The following is a 19454-nucleotide window of genomic DNA, read 5'->3' on the forward strand; positions in this document are numbered from 1 at the left end:
TCCTCAAGGTGGAACTGTTGTTGAATCTGAAGCCATGGTTCCCAAGTTGCTTCTTCGAGAGGCATGCCCTGCCATTGAATCAGGACCTAAATTACTGGAGGGGAAACAAAATTATCCCATTTCCAGTTAACAATAGCAGTTGGTTCTAACACTGGTTGGTGATCTTCAATGTCAAGTGGAAGAGACAAGGGGGAAGAAGGTAAAGGTCCTTTGTGAGGACGGAGAAGACTAACATGGATAATGTTGTGGATCCTAGCAGTAGGAGGAAGATCCATTTCATAAGCAACATCACCAATTCTCCTTGTAATTTTGAAAGGACCGAAGAACCTTTTCATGAGTTTACCCGTAGTAGTGTCGGTCACCGAGGATTGACGATGGGGCCTAAGGCGAATGTAAACCCAATCATCTACTACAAATTGCACATCTCGATGGTGCTGGTCAGCCCACTTGTTCATAGCTGCTTGCGCCTTTTGCAAATTGGAGGCGAGCTTTTGAAGAATCTCGGCACGAGTAGAGAGTTCTTGTTGCACTGCTGCATTCGATGTCGCGTCTTCAAGTAAAGGAGGCATGAGTGGAGGCTTGTGGCCAAACATAACTTCGAATGGTGTGAATCCAGTCGAAGTGTTGACAGAAGTATTGAAACTCCATTGTGCCCAAGATAAAAATCTGCCCCATAGAGACGGTTTGTGGTGCACAAAACTACAGAGATATTGCTGCAATACTTTGTTGGTTACCTCCGTTTGGCCATCCGTTTGAGGATGGTAAGCCGTTGACATACGCAGCTTAATGCCACTAAGGCGGAAAAGTTCTTGCCAAAAGTGACTAATGAAGATGGGATCTCGATCATAAATGAGGCTATGACAGAGACCATGATGCTTACACACTATGTCAACAAATAGTTAGGCCACCTGAGATGCAGAGAAAGATTTTGGAAGCATACCAAAGTGTGCGCCCTTAGAGAACCTGTCCACCACAACGAGTACAGTAGTGAACCCCTTATAAGGAGGAAGGCCATTAATAAAGTCAAGGGAGAGCTCTTCCCAACAGTGAGATGGAGGGGGGATAGGTTGAAGCAAGCCAGAAGGACGTTGAGTGGGCAGTTTGGTTTGCTGGCATGTGCTGCATTGCTCGACAAATGCCTTAACATCTTTGCGGATTGTGTGCCAATAGAAGTTAGCCATTAACTTGCTCAATGTTCGAGAGATCCCTGTGTGTCCCGCCATTGGAGTGCAGTGAAACTCGTGCAACAGTAGGGGAATGAGAGAACAAGTAGATGGCACCAACGGGAAATGAAATCCTGTGGTGCGGCAGTGATTTGATCCCTTAAGGAAATGAAATCTTGATTACTCTGCAGAGATGATTTGAGATATAGCAAGAAGTCTGACTGTGGGATTGATAACACTAGTAGAGATTTGGTACCCTCAGCAAAAATATCCTCCACCCGAGAGAGAGCATCAGCAACAACATTGCTCTTACCAAGGCGATATTGAATCTCAAAGTCAAATCCCAACAATTTAAAGAGATAAGTTTGTTGTTTTGGTGTGAGGACCGTCTGAGATAGTAATTCCTTGATGGATCGTTGATCGGTCTGGATGATAAAGCGGCGGCCTAGGAGGTATTGTCGCCATTTCTGCACTGATGTAGTTATGGCACATAATTCACGTATATAGGTAGAGGAATTCCGAAGTTTTTGACAGAATTGCTTACTGAAATAAGCAATGGGGTGACCCTGTTGTGAGAGAACTGCCCCCATACCTATACCTGATGCATCGTTTTGAACAGTGAACACTGAATCGAATTTTGGGATGGCCAAAATCGGTGCTGTTGATAAAGCATTCTTCAAGGCCACAAAAGCCGCATAAGTTGTATCATTTCACAAAAAATTATCTTTCTTGAGAAGATCAGTAAGAGGATGAGCAATTGAGGCGTAACCAAAAACAAATTTGCGGTAAAATCCAGTGAGACTAAGGAACCCACGAAGAGACTTGAGGGTTGTAGGGATTTGCCAATTCTGTACTGCAGTGAGCTTTTCAGGATCTGGTTGAACACCCTCACTGGAAACCACATGCCCAAGATATTGAATGGAGTTGTGTCCAATAAAGCATTTGCTACTCTTTAACTTGAAGCAATTGGAAAGCAGTAACTGGAAGGTGACTTCCAAATGACCGACATGCGCAGATAATGTAGGGCTATAAACAAGAATGTCATCAAAAAATACAATAATAAATCGTCTTAAATGGGGACGAAACAAATCGTTCATGGTGGCTTGAAATGTAGAGGGGGCATTACACAAGCCAAAGGGCATTACACGAAACTCGAAATGACCATTGTGGGTTCTGAAAGCGGTCTTTTTAAAGTCAGCTGGTACCATGAGAATTTGATGAAAGCCCGAATAGAGGTCTAATTTGGAAAACCAGGATGCATGACCTAACTCATCCAACAATTCATCGACGGTGGGTATTGAAAACTTGTCCTTAACAGTGTCGTCCTTCTTTTTGACAAGGAGGACTGGGGAGGAGAAAGGAATGTTGCTCGGTTTAATGAAACCCGAGTCGAGCATTTTCTGAACTTGAGTCTCGATTTCTTGCTTCTGAAAATGGGGATAACGGTATGATCTAACTGAAATGGGTTGTGTATTTGGGGATAATGTGATGGAATGGTCTGTAGGACGATTGGGAGGAAGGGATGTAGGAGTGGAGAATAGGGTGGAGTATTTGGAAATTATAACTTGTAAGGTGGGTTCTGATGAAGAAGGAAACATGGTTTCTGTATTAGAGGGGTTGGAAGAAGAAGGTGCTATAATTGGGTGTGAATCCAAGGTGAGTTGAAAAAGTGCTTCAACCCGATTTGTGTTGTGCAAGCGACGGAGTTGGTGGACTAAGATGGGTGAAGGGTTTGGGCCAGGATCCCCTTTAAGTTCCACAAGCTTCTGTTGCTAATTAAACCTCATAAATGGACCATTGTAGTCCATTACAAATGGGCTTATCATGGAAAGCCAATGAACACCAAGTACAACATCGGTGCCAGATAATTCAAGTGGATACAAGTCAATAGGAAATTCCTGATTATCCAAAGTAAGAGTAACATTAGGGCAAAATGAGGAGCAAGGTAGGAACTCACCATTACCAACCATTACACGTAATGGGCTAGGAGTGGGCTGAGTTGGTAAGTGGAGAAATTGGGCCACCCTGTGTTGGATGAAATTATGGATTGCCCCACTATCAACTAAAATCTGAACCGCATAACCCTGTATAGACCCGGTGATCCGAAAAGTTCTGGGGGTCCATTGACCCGCGAAGGCATAGAGACTGATGAGTCCAGCCTCTTGAGGAAACTCCTCTGCCAGCGTGGAATCCTCGAAGACGAGGCAATCATCTTGATTCTCAGAGTCAAATGTGGTGAGAAGAAGAAATTGAGGCTTGCACCGATGGCCTCTCGTGTAACGCTCATCATAGTTGAAACAAATATTCTTATCTCTGCGGGCCTGCATCTCTGCCTCGCTAAGGCGTTTAATGGGAAGTTTGTTGGTTGGTGTAGGCAACAGTGGAGGGAGTGGTTTAGGTGGGGTAGATGGAGAAGGTGACAATGGTGGTGGGGGTACGACCAAAACGGTTGAGGGGGGTGATGGATGAGCGAAATTTGTCTTCATGTAGTTTGGCTAAAGCTATAGCATGGGGTAGATCTGGTGGCTGAAGGGTTGTGACCTCACGATGGAGAGGGGGTTTCAACCCAGAGGAAGCAGCTTAAGTAGAAATTAGGGGGGTAGTCAGAGATGCGGTTGGACAAGGTTTCAAACTCTGAGAGGTATTCTTGCAAATTCTGTGTCTGGGTAAGCTTGCAGAGAGCTGCAATGGGATCATCAAACTTAGAGGGAGCAAAACACAACTCTAGTGCTCGAAGAAATGCCTCCCAAGATGAGAGCAACCCATTGTTAAACATCCATTGAAACCAGGCTAAGGCTTGACCTTCCAAGTAAAAAGAGGCGATCTGGATGCGTTGATCGGGTGGGGTGTGGTGATATTCGAAAAACTGGTTGACCTTAAAAATCCAGCCTAGAGCATTAGAGCCATTAAAGGTAGGGAGGTCAAATTTTAAGGGACGGGTGGTGGAAGAGGAAGAGTGGGACAGTAGGGGTTGGTTCTCCAGGATGGTGGTTCGATTGGCAATATCGTGGAGGGTATTAGAAAGGTTGGCATGAGAGAGGAGGAGTTGTTGAAGTTTGATGTTGATTTTAGTGAGCTCCTCATGGGAAAAAGGAGAATCGGCCATAGAGTATGGGTCAATGAAAGCACCAATGAAAGATGCTGCAGGTAGCAGAGAAATGAAGTAACAGAAAGAGAAAGAATAATCAGTGGAGAGAAAGGAATTTTCCAGAGAGAAAGAATTTTCTTTTCGTATGTCCTCCCTTTTTCAATACAAAATTGTGCTATAAATGCAACAATTGCCTTGCAGAGAAAAAACACCTATGCAATTAAAATAAAGGAAAATGTAATGATAAATCTAATCATTTCCCTCTGCCCGATTTTCCCTTTTTACGGGTTGAAGGATATGTAACTACATAATCACTAAGGTAACGTGGCTGGTGAGAGAATCTTTTGCTTCTTTCCTCCAACGGTCCATTAGATGTAGGTGTTGTGGCAATAACTGGACTTGGGTCTAAAGGAGGAATGAGGGAAATGGGCCTTTCATTCCTTACAAACAGAGTATTTTATTATAAAATAATTTTATAATATAAATAAAATTTTCTAAGCTCGTCTCATTATCTAAAATACCGTCTATCTCTCTAAAACTTGTTCTCTTCGTTTCCTCTTACTTCTCTCTACAATTTCCTACTCCTAAATCATCTGTTCAATGATCGGGAGGTATTTAGGTGATCCTTGCGATAAGGTCTATCTTTTTAACCGATCAATTTCTCTATTAGAGCAAGTAAGTTTCGTTCCCTTTTCTTGGTAATTCCTTAATTTGTGATCATGTAGAGAATATGTCTTTGTATGTGAGTAGGATCTCTCTTTCTTGATTCTTAGCTCAATTTAGGTTCTAAGGTTGGTTTCCCAATACCAATTGGTGATTTGTAAGTTTTTCTAGAGTTTCCTTGCGGTGTAAGCAATGGTCGGGGTTTCTTTGTGTTGTGCAGATTTCATTGAGGTAAAAGTTAGAATTTTGTTTTAATTTGTAATTATGTTAAGAGAAAGGTTATATCTATGTGTTGTGATTGAATATTTGAAAAATTATATATTGGGTTGTATGAAAGTGTTGAGAATTTGATTATGTTTAGTTGTGATGATGAAATTGGATGATTGGAATAGGTATAACTGGATTGATTATGTGTTTTGAAGTGGGTTTTGAACGTTAAAACTGGTTAAATAACTATATTCTGTTAGGAAAATAAGTAAGAGTGTTGGTATTAATTTTAAGTGAAGTTTTAGTGTTTTTGGGGTGAATAAGAGTTGTTGCATAGTGAAATTTTGAGTTTGTGATTCTGTGTATAAAGGGTCAGTTTCTAAGGTTTGAGTAAGTCATTTATGACTTAAGGAAGTCACTAAATTGTTCAAAAGTGAGCTATAAGTAGTAGAAGTCAATTTGTGTCTTTAAGTTGAGATTTTGTAAGTTTTTGGTTGTAATCTTGGAGTCACTTGTTTAGGATGGTTTAGACACAATTGGTTTAGTATAATTAAGTGTTTAATACAATCTAGGAAGGTTAGAAGTTGGGAAAAATATTTCAATTTGGTCAAGGTGGTACGTATCTACAAATTCTACAGTTTGGTGTTGCAAGATTAAGTAGACTCGCTGAGAGGCTATAAGGTTTGGCACACTGTTTGGGTATTCGCACAACGAGTAGGGTCGCTGAGCGAGTGATGGAGAGGTCTGAACCACTGGCATTTTATTTGCACAATGAGTTGAGTCGCTGAGCGAGAGGGTTGGGTGTCTCGACAACTGGCATTTTATTCGCACAGCGAGCTAGGTCGCTGAGCGAGAGGTTGGGAGGTTTGGAACACTATCTGTGGATTCGCAGAGCGAGCTGGGTAGCTCAGCGAGAAGGCTTTTCGGTTGCTTAGTGAGTTTGGTCACTCAGCGAATTGTCTTGTACCTTTTCTCCTAATCTTTTTATTTGAGTTAATGTTAATCTTGACCTATTTTATGATTGTTTAAAACAATGTAAATGTAATCATGGCATTATAGGATCATTGATAACATGTGTGGTGATTCAATTATGGAAGTATGCATGATTAAGTTGATTTCAAACGGTTTTCACGGTTGGTAATATAGGTTCCATGGAGGAACTCCTTTATAACGATTGAATTTACCGTTATTTGATACTTAATTTTGATACTAAACACACCCTTTTTGACTTAGAAACTAGCTTGGAATAATTGTTTTGTTGAATAAGAGAGTTGAAGGTGAATCTGATGGTTTTGTGCTAGATTTCAGTGTTTTCAACAGGAATTGAGATGATTTGGAAGAAGATTTGAAAGTAGTAAGGAGTTGGAACTCAGGAAAAGACGGAAAAGCATTAAAGAAGGGAGATCGCAACAACGTTGAGCGCCACTTTGGGGGCCCTCAGCGCCAAAGTACACTATCTCATGCTTGACTACCCTTTTCTAGAAGCCTCAGCGTAGGATGCTTCTGGCTCGCGACCGGGCACCCTTTTTAGGGGTGTTGAGCACAACTCTGACGAGACGCACCACGCTTGCTTGCCTTCTGAGCTGACCCTAAGCGTAACTTGTGACCCGCACACTGCTGAGCGCCATTAGTGGGGTGCTGAGTGCCACTCTTGTGGGCTTGTGATAACAGTTGAAAAATTGTTATTTTCATGCTTAAAATTGATACTAAAAGCAACCTTTAACACTTAGAAACTAGCTTGGAATCATGCTTTTTTTCATATTTTTGGAAATAAGAGAGCTGGACAGGTTTATGCTTGATTTCAGTGTTTTATGCAGGTTTTAAGGTGAATTTGGTGAAAGAAGTGAAGAAGGATAGAGATGGAATCAGAAAAGAACTCAAAAAGTGCAAAAGGAGAAGCCGCAAGTACCGCTGAGCGGCAGTTTACCGCTAAGCAGCACTCAGGAACACCCGTTGGTTCCGCTGAGGGGTGAAAATGCAGCTAAGGGGAAGAATCAACTTCATGCACTTACCGCTGAGCGGCACTATTTTGGGCTTGGGCCTAATTTTCTGTAATATTACGAACAATATATAAGCTTTAGGTCTTCCTAGGGTTTGTATCTTTGGCTGGAGACGAAGCAAACACTCTCTTTTCCACCCCTTGGAGGAAGATCTTGGATGCTGAGGCTACCTACTCATCCTTCTAGGGTTCTATCTTTCATTCTTTCATTATTGTTCATCTAGTTTCACCATGAATATGGTGAACTAAACCTTGTATGGTTGTTGGGGAATCAATATAGTCTTATGAAACTCTCATATATGAAATTTGTGTTTTAACATCTTATTTTAAGATACATGCTTTCTTTCATCATTAGTTAGGGTTTTTCCTCTTTGCTTAAAGCTTGCATTGTTTAACTCATTCAATGCCATGATTATTGATTTTGTCGATATGGGAACATACGGGGAAATCTAGATCCGGGGAATTTCTCCCAATAGCATATTGCCTAGACATAGGAATATGAGGGTTGGTTGCCGTTAAGCTTTTGCACTTCAGAATTAATTATTAGGGATGCTAGGAATTGTATGAACTCGTAATTAAGGATAGGCCTTCTTGCAAAGTGATTTAGAGAGTGACATTAGCAATTGATGAAATGAATGATGAATTCCTAAAAGTATATGAGAGTGGATAAGATGAAATTGATAACCCCAACAACATACTCATCCATCTAATTCATTAAAGTGTTTGTATTCCTCTTTTCCATTGATCAAATTCATGCATACATGTTTAATTACTGTCTTTTGCATTTAAACCTACAATCAATTGTTCACAAGTGTTAAATAATCAACAAATATTATAGCTAACTAGGCCGTGAGTGCTTTGGGAGAACGATATTTGGTCTTACCGAGTTTTATTACTTGATACGATGGTCATACTTGCCGAGGGTTAAACAAGTTTTTGGCGCCGTTTTTCGGTGTTCATAAATTTGTCATCAAGTTTTTGGCGTTGTTGCCAGGGACTCGTGGTTTAACTAGTTCATTTGTGTTATTATTGATTATCTTTGACTTGAATTTTGAATTTTTTAATTTGAATTTTTGTTTTAATTTTTTTCTGTTTTTATTTTTATTTTATTTTATTTTATTTTTATGTTTTTATTTTGTTTTATTTTATTTTATTTTCTGTTTTTATTTTTTTCTGTTTTTATTTTCTTATCTCTGATCTTATATCTTCTTCTATATCTTTTTTTGCTAACCAATTTTTCTAGGGATTTGTTTTCGTGTGTATGCAGGAAGCAATCCGAACTGGAAGCAAGAAAACTGCAGAACCTCTTCTTGAAGGCCTAGACGAGAGTAGACGGAGGAGAAGAATCCGTACATCTAGAGAACTTTTTTCTTCTCCGGAAACTTTGTTACAACCATCACCACAAAGTTCTGACCATAGCACTGAGGAGATGGAGAATAATAATGCCAGAAGAACTCTTGCAGATTATACCAATATAGCTGGACCTCAGCATTTCAATAGCATAGTAGGACCAAGAGTCAATGCAGCTAATATGGAGGTGAAACCAGCATTAATCCAATTGGTGAAGAGTAACCAATTTAATGGGTTGTCTCACGAAAGCCCATATGAGCACCTCACAACTTTTAATGAGATTTGCAACACAGTAAAGATAAATGGGGTGCCGGACGAAGCAATCAAACTTAGCCTGTTTCCATTCTCATTAGGAGGCAACACTAAGCTTTGGTTGAATTCTTTTCCAGAAGGATGCTTTACAGAGTGAGAAGCAGTGGTGACAAAGTTTTTAAACAAATACTTTCCACAATCAAAAGTAAATAAAGGAAAGCAAGAGATTTCATCATTCAGGCAAGGCATGGAGGAATCACTAGGTCATGCATGGGACAAATATAAAAGCTTATTAAGAAAAACTCCCACGCATGGTTTTGACGAAATGGAAGTAGTCCTTATCTTCCTTGGAGGTCTTGGTTCACAAACCAAGATGATGCTTGACACCTCAGCTGGAAGAAATATCAAATGGAAAACTCCAGAGGAAGCTACAGAAATCATTGAAAATATGGCTACTAGTGATAATGAACTGAACAGTGAAAGACGAGCTCCTGGTCAGAAGGAGTTGCTACAATCAAATGATGCCCTGCTTATTCAAAATAAAATTATTTCTCAGCAGTTGGAAGAAGTAATTATTAAACTTTCTCAATTACCACAAGAAGTACAAAATGTTTCAATGTTTCAATGGTTCAATGGCAGCAGCAAAAATGGCAAATGCAATTTACTCCATCTAGGAAGACAACAAAACTTGACAAGACTTTCCAACAATTCTTGAAGACGAATGCATCTTATTGTAAGAATGTGGAAGTTGCTTTTGAAAATATGAAGATCCATATTGAGCGAATAGTTGACAAGATGAAAAATGGTAATATCAGAAAGGAGTGTAAGACTATTGTGACCAGAAGTGGTAAGGTGTTAGAAGAGAGAAAGAAAGAAAATGAGAGTGAAAAAGAAACATATGAGTGGAAAGAAAGAGTTGAGAGAGAAAAAAAGAAAGAAGAAGAAGATGAAAAGAAAGATAAAAAAGAGAGAAGAGAGAGATGAGAGACAAAAAGAAAGAGAGATTGAAAAACCACTTCCTTATCCAAAGAACTATTCAAGGAAGGAGAAAGAAAAGCAGTTGGAAAGATTCATGGAGTTGTTTAAGAAGTTGGAGATTACTATACCATTCTCTAAAGCATTGCAACAGATGCCATCATATGCAAAGTTTTTGAAGGAACTTCTTACAAAGAAAAACAAATACATTGAAAAGGAAACTATCAAGGTACAGGGCAACTGTAGTGCAATTATACAGAAATTACCTCCTAAGCTTAAAGATCCAGGAAGCTTCACTATTCCATGCACCATAGGAGACTTGGAAGTTGGAAGAGCATTGATTGATTTGGGAGCTAGCATTAATTTAATGCCGCTATCCATGTGTAAAACAATTGAGGGTTTGGAAATCAAACCTACTAGAATGGCCCTTCAACTGGCAGATAGGTCTCTTAAATATTCATATGGAGTGGTTGAAGATGTTTTAGTGAAGGTTGACAAATTTGTATTCCCAATAGATTTTATTGTAATGGAGATGGAAGGGAATAGTGATGTACCTCTCATTCTTGGGAGACCTTTTATGAAGACTGCTAGAGTTTTAACTGATGTAGAGAATGATAAGCTTAAATTGAGAGTTAATGATGAAGAAGTCACTTTTGACGTATTCAAGGCAATGACATATCCAAATGATGATAAAGCATGTTTTCAACTTGACGAACTTGATGAAGTTTGTATGATGCAAGAAAGGATGGTGCGGTATGTTTCTCCATTAGAGAAAACTCTTATTGATGCTTGTGAAGATTTAGATGAAGGAGAAGAAAAATTAATTGAAGAATGTCTGATGGACTTGGAAACATTGAAAAAGAGTCCAGTGGAAGATACAACGTTTGAAATAATTGATAAGGAAGAAGAAGTCAAAGCAAAGAAGCTAGAATTAAAAAAATTACCAGCACATCTGAAGTATGTTTTTCTAGAAGAAGATGGAACAAAGCCAGTCATCATCAATAACTCTTTATCTCTACAAGAAGAAGAACTGTTGATAGAAATTCTGAAAGCTAACAAAGAAGCAATTGGGTGGTCAATCTCAAATCTTAAAGGTATTAGCCCAACTTATTGTATGCATAAGATCTTTATGGAAGAAGATTATAAACCGAGTGCTCAACCATAGAGAAGGTTAAATCCCGTAATGAAGGAGGTGGTTAGAAAAGAAGTGTTGAAACTTTTAGAAGCTGGTATCATATATCCAATCTCTGACAGTGAATGGGTGAGTCTAGTACAGGTGGTTCCAAAGAAAGGCAGGATGATAGTAATTCATAATGATAAGAATGAACTTATTCCTACTCGGACAGTTACTGGATGGCAAATGTGCATTGATTACAGGAAGCTAAATAAAGTCACTAGGAAGGATCATTTTCCTCTTCCTTTCATGGACCAGATGTTAGAAAGATTAGCAGGTCAAACTTTCTATTGTTTTCTAGATGGATATTCTAGATACAATCAAATTGTGGTACATCCAAAAGACCAAGAGAAGACAGCCTTTACTTGTCCTTTTGGTATCTTTGCTTATAGAAAGATGCCATTTGGATTATGTAATGCTCCAGCTACATTTCAAAGGTGTATGCAGGCGATTTTTGCATATCTCTTAGAAAAATGCATTGAAGTATTCATGGATGATTTTTCACTTTTTGGAAATTCTTTCCAAAGGTGTTTGGCTAATTTGAACATTGTTCTTAAAAGATGTGTTCAGACAAATCTTGTTCTTATTAGGAGAAATGTCATTTTATGGTAACTGAAGGAATTGTGCTGGGACATAAAATTTCTGCTAAAGGAATTGAGGTAGATAAAGCTAAAGTAGAAGTCATTGAGAAACTGCCTCCACCAACAAATGTAAGGGGATCAGGAGTTTTCTCGGTCATGCTGGATTCTATAGAAGATTCATTAAAGATTTCTCAAAAATTGCTAAACCATTGAGTAATCTTTTGATGAAGGACACTCCTTTTGTGATGAATGAAGAATGTTTGAAAGCTTTTGACATATTGAAGAGCAAATTAGTGTTAGCTCCAGTAATTGTAGCTCCAGATTGGAATAAAAATTTTGAACTAATGTGTGATGCAAGTGATTATGCAATAGGATTTGTTCTTGGCCAGCGAAAAGAACAAATTTTTCATCCAATTTATTATGCCAGCAAAGTTCTGAATGATGCTCAGTTGAATTATGCTACCATAGAGAAAGAATTTCTAGCTATAGTGTATGCTCTAGAGAAATTTAGACCTTATCTTATTGGGTCTAAGGTGATTATCTATACAGATCATGCAGCTATCAAATACTTGTTGAGAAGGTCAGATTCTAAGCCACGTCTGATTAGATGGGTACTACTCTTGCAAGAATTTGATGTGGAGATCCGTGATAAGAAAGGAAGTGAGAACTTGATTGCTGATCATTTGTCACGGTGAGTTAACAAGGAGGTCACTAGCAAGGAATCAGAGATCTGGGAATCTTTTTCAGATGAAGCACTCATGTATATTCAGTAGAGGCCATGGTTTGCTGATATCACTAGTGCAGAAAGGGGTTTTAACGTCCGATATTTTGGCCTTTTGACGTCCGCCGTACGCCCGACGTTTATGTGGGTGACGTCGCTCAGACGTCCGTTGTGGCAGGACGGACGTCTCTGTAAACGTCTGTTGTGTCAGCACGGACGTCTACATGAACGTCCGTTGTGTCATGACGGACGTCGACATGAACGTCCGTTGTGTCAGGAGGGACGTCTACATGAACGTCCGTTGTGTCTGGACGGACGCCTATATAAACGTCCGTTGTGTCTGGACGGACGTCTATATATACGTCTGCCTCCTCCCCCCTGACGTCTACCTTGCTGAAATGTTTTAGGTAGGAGCTGGGGGGTGGACGTCCGTGTGTGCACTGACAGACGTCTATAGACGTCCGACTGTGCACTAACGAACGTCTACTGGGCGTTTTTTTTTTAAAAATTAGTTTATTTTTTCAATAAAACCACACCTGAAAAGCAGAAAAATGTCCCAGAACAATTTTGCAATAATATAAAAATGCGTTTTATATAAACAAAGTTCTACTTAATGTGGAGTTCAATCCACTACCAAACTATCAACATAAAACTTAAACTAAAAAACTAAACAATGTTCAACAAGAAATATAACTATTCCTAACTCCATCTTTGCAGAAGATAAGCGGTCCACTCCTGCCTTATCTGTTTAATTGTGTCTTCTGTAATAGGCGATGTAGTCTTGAAGCGCTGCAAAATTCAACAAAGATTCATTATTGTTTCATATATAGTTGTAGATGAATATGATTTGTAATGTATTGAAGGTATACATCATTACCTCATTCCAGTCATCTGTAATGACTGCTCGAATGATGGTCTTAATCCAACACATCACATAGAAGCCACATTCCCATGAATCTACCTGGTGGTTACACTAAAATAACAAACTAAATAGTTAAGAATTTAGATCATTCAATAACATAAATGAAAAGGAAACGTTAAATGACTTACAACCTTTGGATACAAAACTTGAACCAGTTGACCACGAGATTTACCAATAACTCTGTACAGATTGAAAACACAAAGTATAATTAATATGACTATTTTATCATAAAAGTTGAAGGTGAACATCAAATTCAAAGTCATTTTTGGAGAAACACTTACCCTTGAAGCATGGTTCTCAACTCAGTTTTCATCCTCCTGTGCAACGAACAAAAAAATATAATTTTACATTGTTTGGGAATGATTACCATCAGCTGCCAGTGCGACCTATCACGAAGGACAAATAGTTATTCAACTAATTAACGAAACTATAATAATAAACTGACCACATATAACAACACCTACCCGTCAATGTATGGCACAAGGTATACGTCTCTTTTTGACTCATCCATCCATGTTTGCAAATAATCTTGTCTGTTTTGAGGTGTGTTACCAGACGGTTGAATGGTCTGAGGTTCAACAAATCCGTACATGGAAGACCGACCTTGGGCTACAACGATTGTGTCCATGTACCTAAAACAACAAAGTTAAGTTGTTAGAAAATATATAACAATGTAAATAAAAGTAATATGAAAGACCAAATTGAGTAACTTACATGCACCACAGCTGAATGATGGAAATATTCAACATCCTGTCTCCCCCAATCACCTCCAATGCATCAGAAAATGTGATATAAACTGGCACATGTGGGGGAAGACCAAATACCCTCAAATCCCAGTAGAGTTCTAATGATGCTTTCTTTAATCTGGGTAATTTTGTCACTAACTTTGATAGAGGATCATCCTCCGCTTCAGCCATCTCATCATCTTCATGTATGACTGTATCATGAATTGGCTGCTTCTGAGGACGTGTGAACTAAAGATAAGAATTTACGTCAAAGCTTTGTCAACAATTATATCAAGAATAAACATAGAAATACTATTTTAAAAGACATTATACCTGTGGAGTAGCGATGTGGGACATGATCAATGCTCTAGGCCATGCAATAAATGATCCTATGGCCTCCCCCACAAAGTTAATTTCTAGAGTGGGTACAGGAACCTGAGCCTGGGGATCCCGAACCTCGTCAATGGTCACACGCACGTGCTGGGGTAATATGGCAACACCATGAATGGTCTCCCCTCCCTCAAGCACTCGTCCGACAACCACAATGCGTGGGGGATCCCCATCAACCAACAGCTCATATTGATCGCTATACTGAGTGGGGTCTACAGCAGAGCATGATCCTTTAGTGCTGACACGAGGTGGTGTGGGAGTTTCATCGACCCCCATGTTGCCTTGCGTCATGGAATGCAGCTTTTCTTCAAGCGCTCTTTGTATTTGTTTTTGTTCTTGTAGCTGCTCCATGAATCGTTGCTCCATTGATCTCATGCTTTGGTTGAGTCTTTCCTCCCATTGAAGATCCATCTGCCTCAGTGTCTCCTGACTCATTGATTGGGGGGTTTTCTGTGTAGGGCCAAAATAGTCACGAAGACCAATCGCCCCAGGAACTCCACGTACACGTCCTGGGTGCTCGGGCCTTCCAATGGCCGTTGTCAGAATGTCGTCCCTACCTTGGCCAGCAAATGTGCCCTGAGTCTGCTGCTCAACCAACTCATCCTGCACATAAAAAAACCAAGTTACTTAGAAGACATGCTGTGATAGATACACAATGAAATAACTGCTTATAATTTGAACTTACAATTCTCTGTGAGATCAAGGCAGCTGAGGAAGATGTCATGTTCCCATCAGATTTAGTCCGAGCAGCCTTCCACAGCTTGTACCTAGCAGGTGCAGGTGCTAGGTCCGGCGACTCAAGTCCCAAGGCATCGGCTCTAGACTTTCTCAGTTTCTTCTCCAATTTTGCATATCCACCTCGTGATAACAAGTGGGATGCGTCGTTTAACCTTTGTCTTTCTTGGGCGGCTAACCTTTTATCCTATGAAACCATGTATATAAGTAAGTGTAAAATCATAAAAACTCAATGAAAGACGATCTTAAGAAACATACCTTCCATTCCTCAGACTCTCTAGATGCACGAAACTGCATCCAATCCTCCTCTGTGAAGGTATAATGCTGAGATGGATTTTCATGTTGTCTATCTCTAAAGACATATAGTCGTGTCAGCCTTGTCTTGAAATCCCTCCATCTTATCGCTATATGCGATAACACTTTCTTTCTGATTTGCATTGTGTTTGGAATATCAAAATGTTGCTGTTTAAAACCAAAAACTTGTTACCAAAAGAAAACATAACAGATAAGTATATCACAAATTGCATGAAGTCTAAACATACCTGAACATCTTGCCATAAGAGGTTCTTGTCGACCTCTTGGACGTCATCCCAACATGCATGAAGGATAGAGACATGACTTTTTGCTAACTTGCCCAGATAACTCCTAAACCTATCAGCATTTGGCCCTGATGGATGACCTGATCTGGGGTCAATGTCAACATGCCTCCTCTGACCATCCACGCGTCCGGATGTCACATCTGCCACTCGGGTGACGCCTCGTCCACGTCTGCTCTTTCCCGATCCTGAGTCTGAGGCCGACATACCTGAAAAATTATACAACGTTAGTAATAATTCAATTATGATGAACATACATATAAAGTCAATAAAAGTGAAAATATTAACCTATTAATTAATTGTTTTTTCCCAAATGCCTTCGTTGTGATCACTACGAATTGCCTGCATTACATCGGCAACGTCATCAACTGGGTCTTCAGTGGGTCTACATGCAACAGATGTGTCTCAAGTATATCAAGAGAATCGTCATCCTCATGTCCATGCATGTTTCTACCTTCTAAAACCACTGACCATTTGTTATTCGATGGATCACTTACGTAGAATATTTGTCTTGCTTGACTAGCCATGATAAATGGTTCATCAGTGTAATTCATCTTGTTCAAGTCTACCAATGTGAAACCAAGGTCATCCATCATGACACCAGAATTTATATCAACCCATTTACACTTGAAAACTGGTACTCTAAAAGTAACGTAATCAACTTCCCATATTTCTTGTATTATTCCAAAATAACTGATGGATGCTGTGATTGGATTTTTGTCTTTAGAACTAGCAAAGTGCACAGCCTCAGCTTGTAGTGTGACGCCACTATTTTGAACTCTGCTTTTGTCATCTTCTACCTTTGTCTGAAACGAAATATTGTTTATATAGTACCCACCATATGTAATGACCTCTGTGTTCGGCCCACGAGATAACCTCAATAAAGTTTCAGAAACATGTGGAGTCGCATACATCTTTTTCTTAAACCATCCCAAGAAGGTTTTCACATGTTCATTAAGATGCCATTTTTCACTCATTTTTGGGTTTGCTGCCTTTATTTCATTAACGTGGTCAGAAATGTAAGGAATCACATCAACAGTGTTGTTTAAGACGTACAAATGAGCTTGGTCAATTTCTTTTCTGCTAACACTTTGAATTCTCACACCTCGAACACCCTTACCTTCACATTTTCCTTCATTTTTGCTCTTGGGAAGACCGACGGGTTCACAAGATGGCATATAACTTGAACAAAATTCAATGGCTTCTTCTGCAACGTATCGCTCTATGATTGAAGCTTCTGGTCTATACTGATTCTTGACATATCCCTTTAAGATCTTCATGTATCTTTCAACTGGGTACATCCACCTTAAGAAGACCGGCCCACATATTCGAATTTCTCTGACTAGATGAACAATCAAATGTACCATGATGTCAAAAAAGGAAGGTGGAAAATACATCTCCAATTGACATAGTAGTCTTATTCCCTCATTTTCCAATTCATCTAAACCTCGAGGGTCAACAACTTTCTTGCAAATGGCATTAAAGAAAAAACTCAGACGTGTCAGAATACCCCTAACAGAAGGAGGTAATATACCTCGAATAACAACTGGTAACAACTGTTGCATCAATACATGACAATCGTGAGACTTTAAACCAACTAGCTTTAAGTCTTGCATAGACACAAGGTTACTAATGTTTGAAGAATAACCTTGCGGAACCTTCACACTTCTTAAACAGTTACAAAAACTTTGTTTTTCTTTTTTGGAAAGTGTGTGACAGGCTGGGGGCAGATAGGTGCGTCTTCCTATTATCTGTGGATGTAACTCAGATCGGATTCCCATGTCAGCCAAATCTTGTCTTGCTTTTATTCCGTCTTTGGTCTTCCCTTTGACGTTTAATAAAGTTCCGATAACACTGTCACAAACATTTTTTTCAACGTGCATCACATCAATACAATGTCTAACATCAAGTTCACACCAATATGGAAGCTTAAAAAATATCGATCGTTTCTTCCAGATGTTCTTTGCATAGGTACTTTTATGATGTTTTCCAAACACAATGTCAATGTTTTTCACTTCGTTGTACACCTCTTCACCATTCCGGGGTCTGCACACAACCTCATCCTCAGCACTTCCATTAAATGCTTTTTTCAATCTACGATAAGGATGATTACGAGGAAGAAATTTTCGATGTCTTGTATATACTGTCTTCTGACCATGCTTCAACTGAAGGTAACTAGTGTTTTCTTCACATATGGGACATGCAAAATGACCTTTAACACTATAACCGCTCAAGTTTCCATATGCTGGGAAATCATTTATAGTGCAAAACAACATTGCACGCAAACGAAACTGTTCCTGAACATGTGAGTCAAACACGTCGATGCCTTCTTCCCACAACAATTTCAAATCATCAATTAAAGGTGCTAAGTAAACATCAATGTCATTTCCAGGTTCTCTAGGACCCGATATCATCATGGACAACATCACATATTTTCTCTTCATGCACAACGAAGGAGAAAGATTGTAAATCATCAACATAACTGGCCACGAACTGTGTTTGCTACTTAAGTTTCCATAAGGATTCATACCATCAGTTGCAAGTGCAAGCCTTAAGTTTCTTGGATCTGCACCAAATTCAGGGAATTTGTCATCAATCTTTTTCCATTGTGGAGAATCAGCAGGGTGTCGAAGAAGATTATCGCACTTTCTTTCGTCAGAGTGCCATTTAAGGTTCTTTGCATCTTCTTTAACAGAGAACATACGTTTGAACCTAGGTATTATAGGCAAATACCACATCACCTTAGCAGGTGCACCATCATTACCTTCATCACCAGTGACTCTGTCAGATTTCTTTTTAAAACGGGATAAACCACATGTTGGACAATACTTTAACGAAGCAAACTCCTTTGTGTACAAAACACAATCATTAGGACAAGCATGTATCTTTCGATATTCAAGACCCATTGGACATAAAAATTTTTTGGCCTCGTAATTACGAATAGGTAGAGTATTATTTTCTGGAAGCATCTCCTTCAACAACTCCAACAACTCGGTGAAACTTTTATCGGTCCATCCATTCCTTGCTTTTAAACTAAACAATTTTAAAGTTGAAGACAGACGTGTAAAGTTCAAGCATCCTGGGAACAACGGTTGCTCTGAATCATTAATAAGAGAATCATACAAATTAGCCCTTACAAAATTATCTTCACCGACATCACGTATCATGTCCTCTAAATGGTCACTCATCCATTCTTCCACATAATCCGTTCCTCGTGACGTGGTTTGCTGCTCTAGTAGTTCTCCATGCCAAGTCCAAACGGTATAAGTCCTCATTATGCCGTACATGAATAGATGGTCACGCACATTGCCTAAGTCTTGCCGTATTTGATTAAGATAACGCACACAAGGACAAAAATATGTCCCGTTGACAGACTTCGAAACACCCTTCTCATACTCTTCACTGATGCGACGTTCCTTCATCCAGCTTCGATCCATACTATGTTCGTAAAATCATTAGTTCAAGTGTTTTAACTCTCACAAGGTTAGGCCCTACCCATTCAAAAAAACTAATTTTCATAATTATATCAGCCACGTGCATTGAAGTCTACATCATAAAATTGATAAGATTTCGGCAGCATTTCGCATTGGTCTCCGAAATACACGAAATGAGAGTAGTCAACGATGACCACAATCAAATATGCATCCGGAGAACAACACAAGTATTGAACCGAAATTTTATCAATCTTATCCTTAAACTCCAAATGACATGGAATTGCAAATTATGGAAATTAATTTTCTCAAACTGTCCAATCGAACAATTCAAAATTTAACATAAACGATTAAAAGATTAATCGTTTGTCTTAAATTTCAAACGGGAACTAAGTGTCACTCAATGATTTGATACTTATATAATACACAACTAATACAGATATATTCAAAAGCCAATTACGCAGTAACATTTTACAGTAAAA

The 19454-nt window shown here is 39.2% G+C and overlaps 1 long non-coding RNA gene across 1 annotated transcript; it reads right to left on the minus strand.

Moving 5' to 3' along the window:
* Positions 1–12715: 12715 nt before the first annotated feature.
* LOC148197540 (uncharacterized) lies at positions 12716–13450 on the minus strand. The gene is made up of 4 exons (XR_015786706.1): positions 13377–13450; positions 13227–13273; positions 13051–13146; positions 12716–12962 (listed from the first exon to the last, which is right to left on the minus strand). It is a non-coding gene; the product is annotated as an uncharacterized LOC148197540 (long non-coding RNA).
* Between the last annotated feature and the right edge of the window lie 6004 nt (positions 13451–19454).

Source organism: Vigna umbellata, chromosome 5, assembly GCF_029865625.1.
Source record: "Vigna umbellata cultivar VRB3 chromosome 5, Vumbellata_1.0, whole genome shotgun sequence".
NCBI lineage: Eukaryota > Viridiplantae > Streptophyta > Magnoliopsida > Fabales > Fabaceae > Vigna > Vigna umbellata.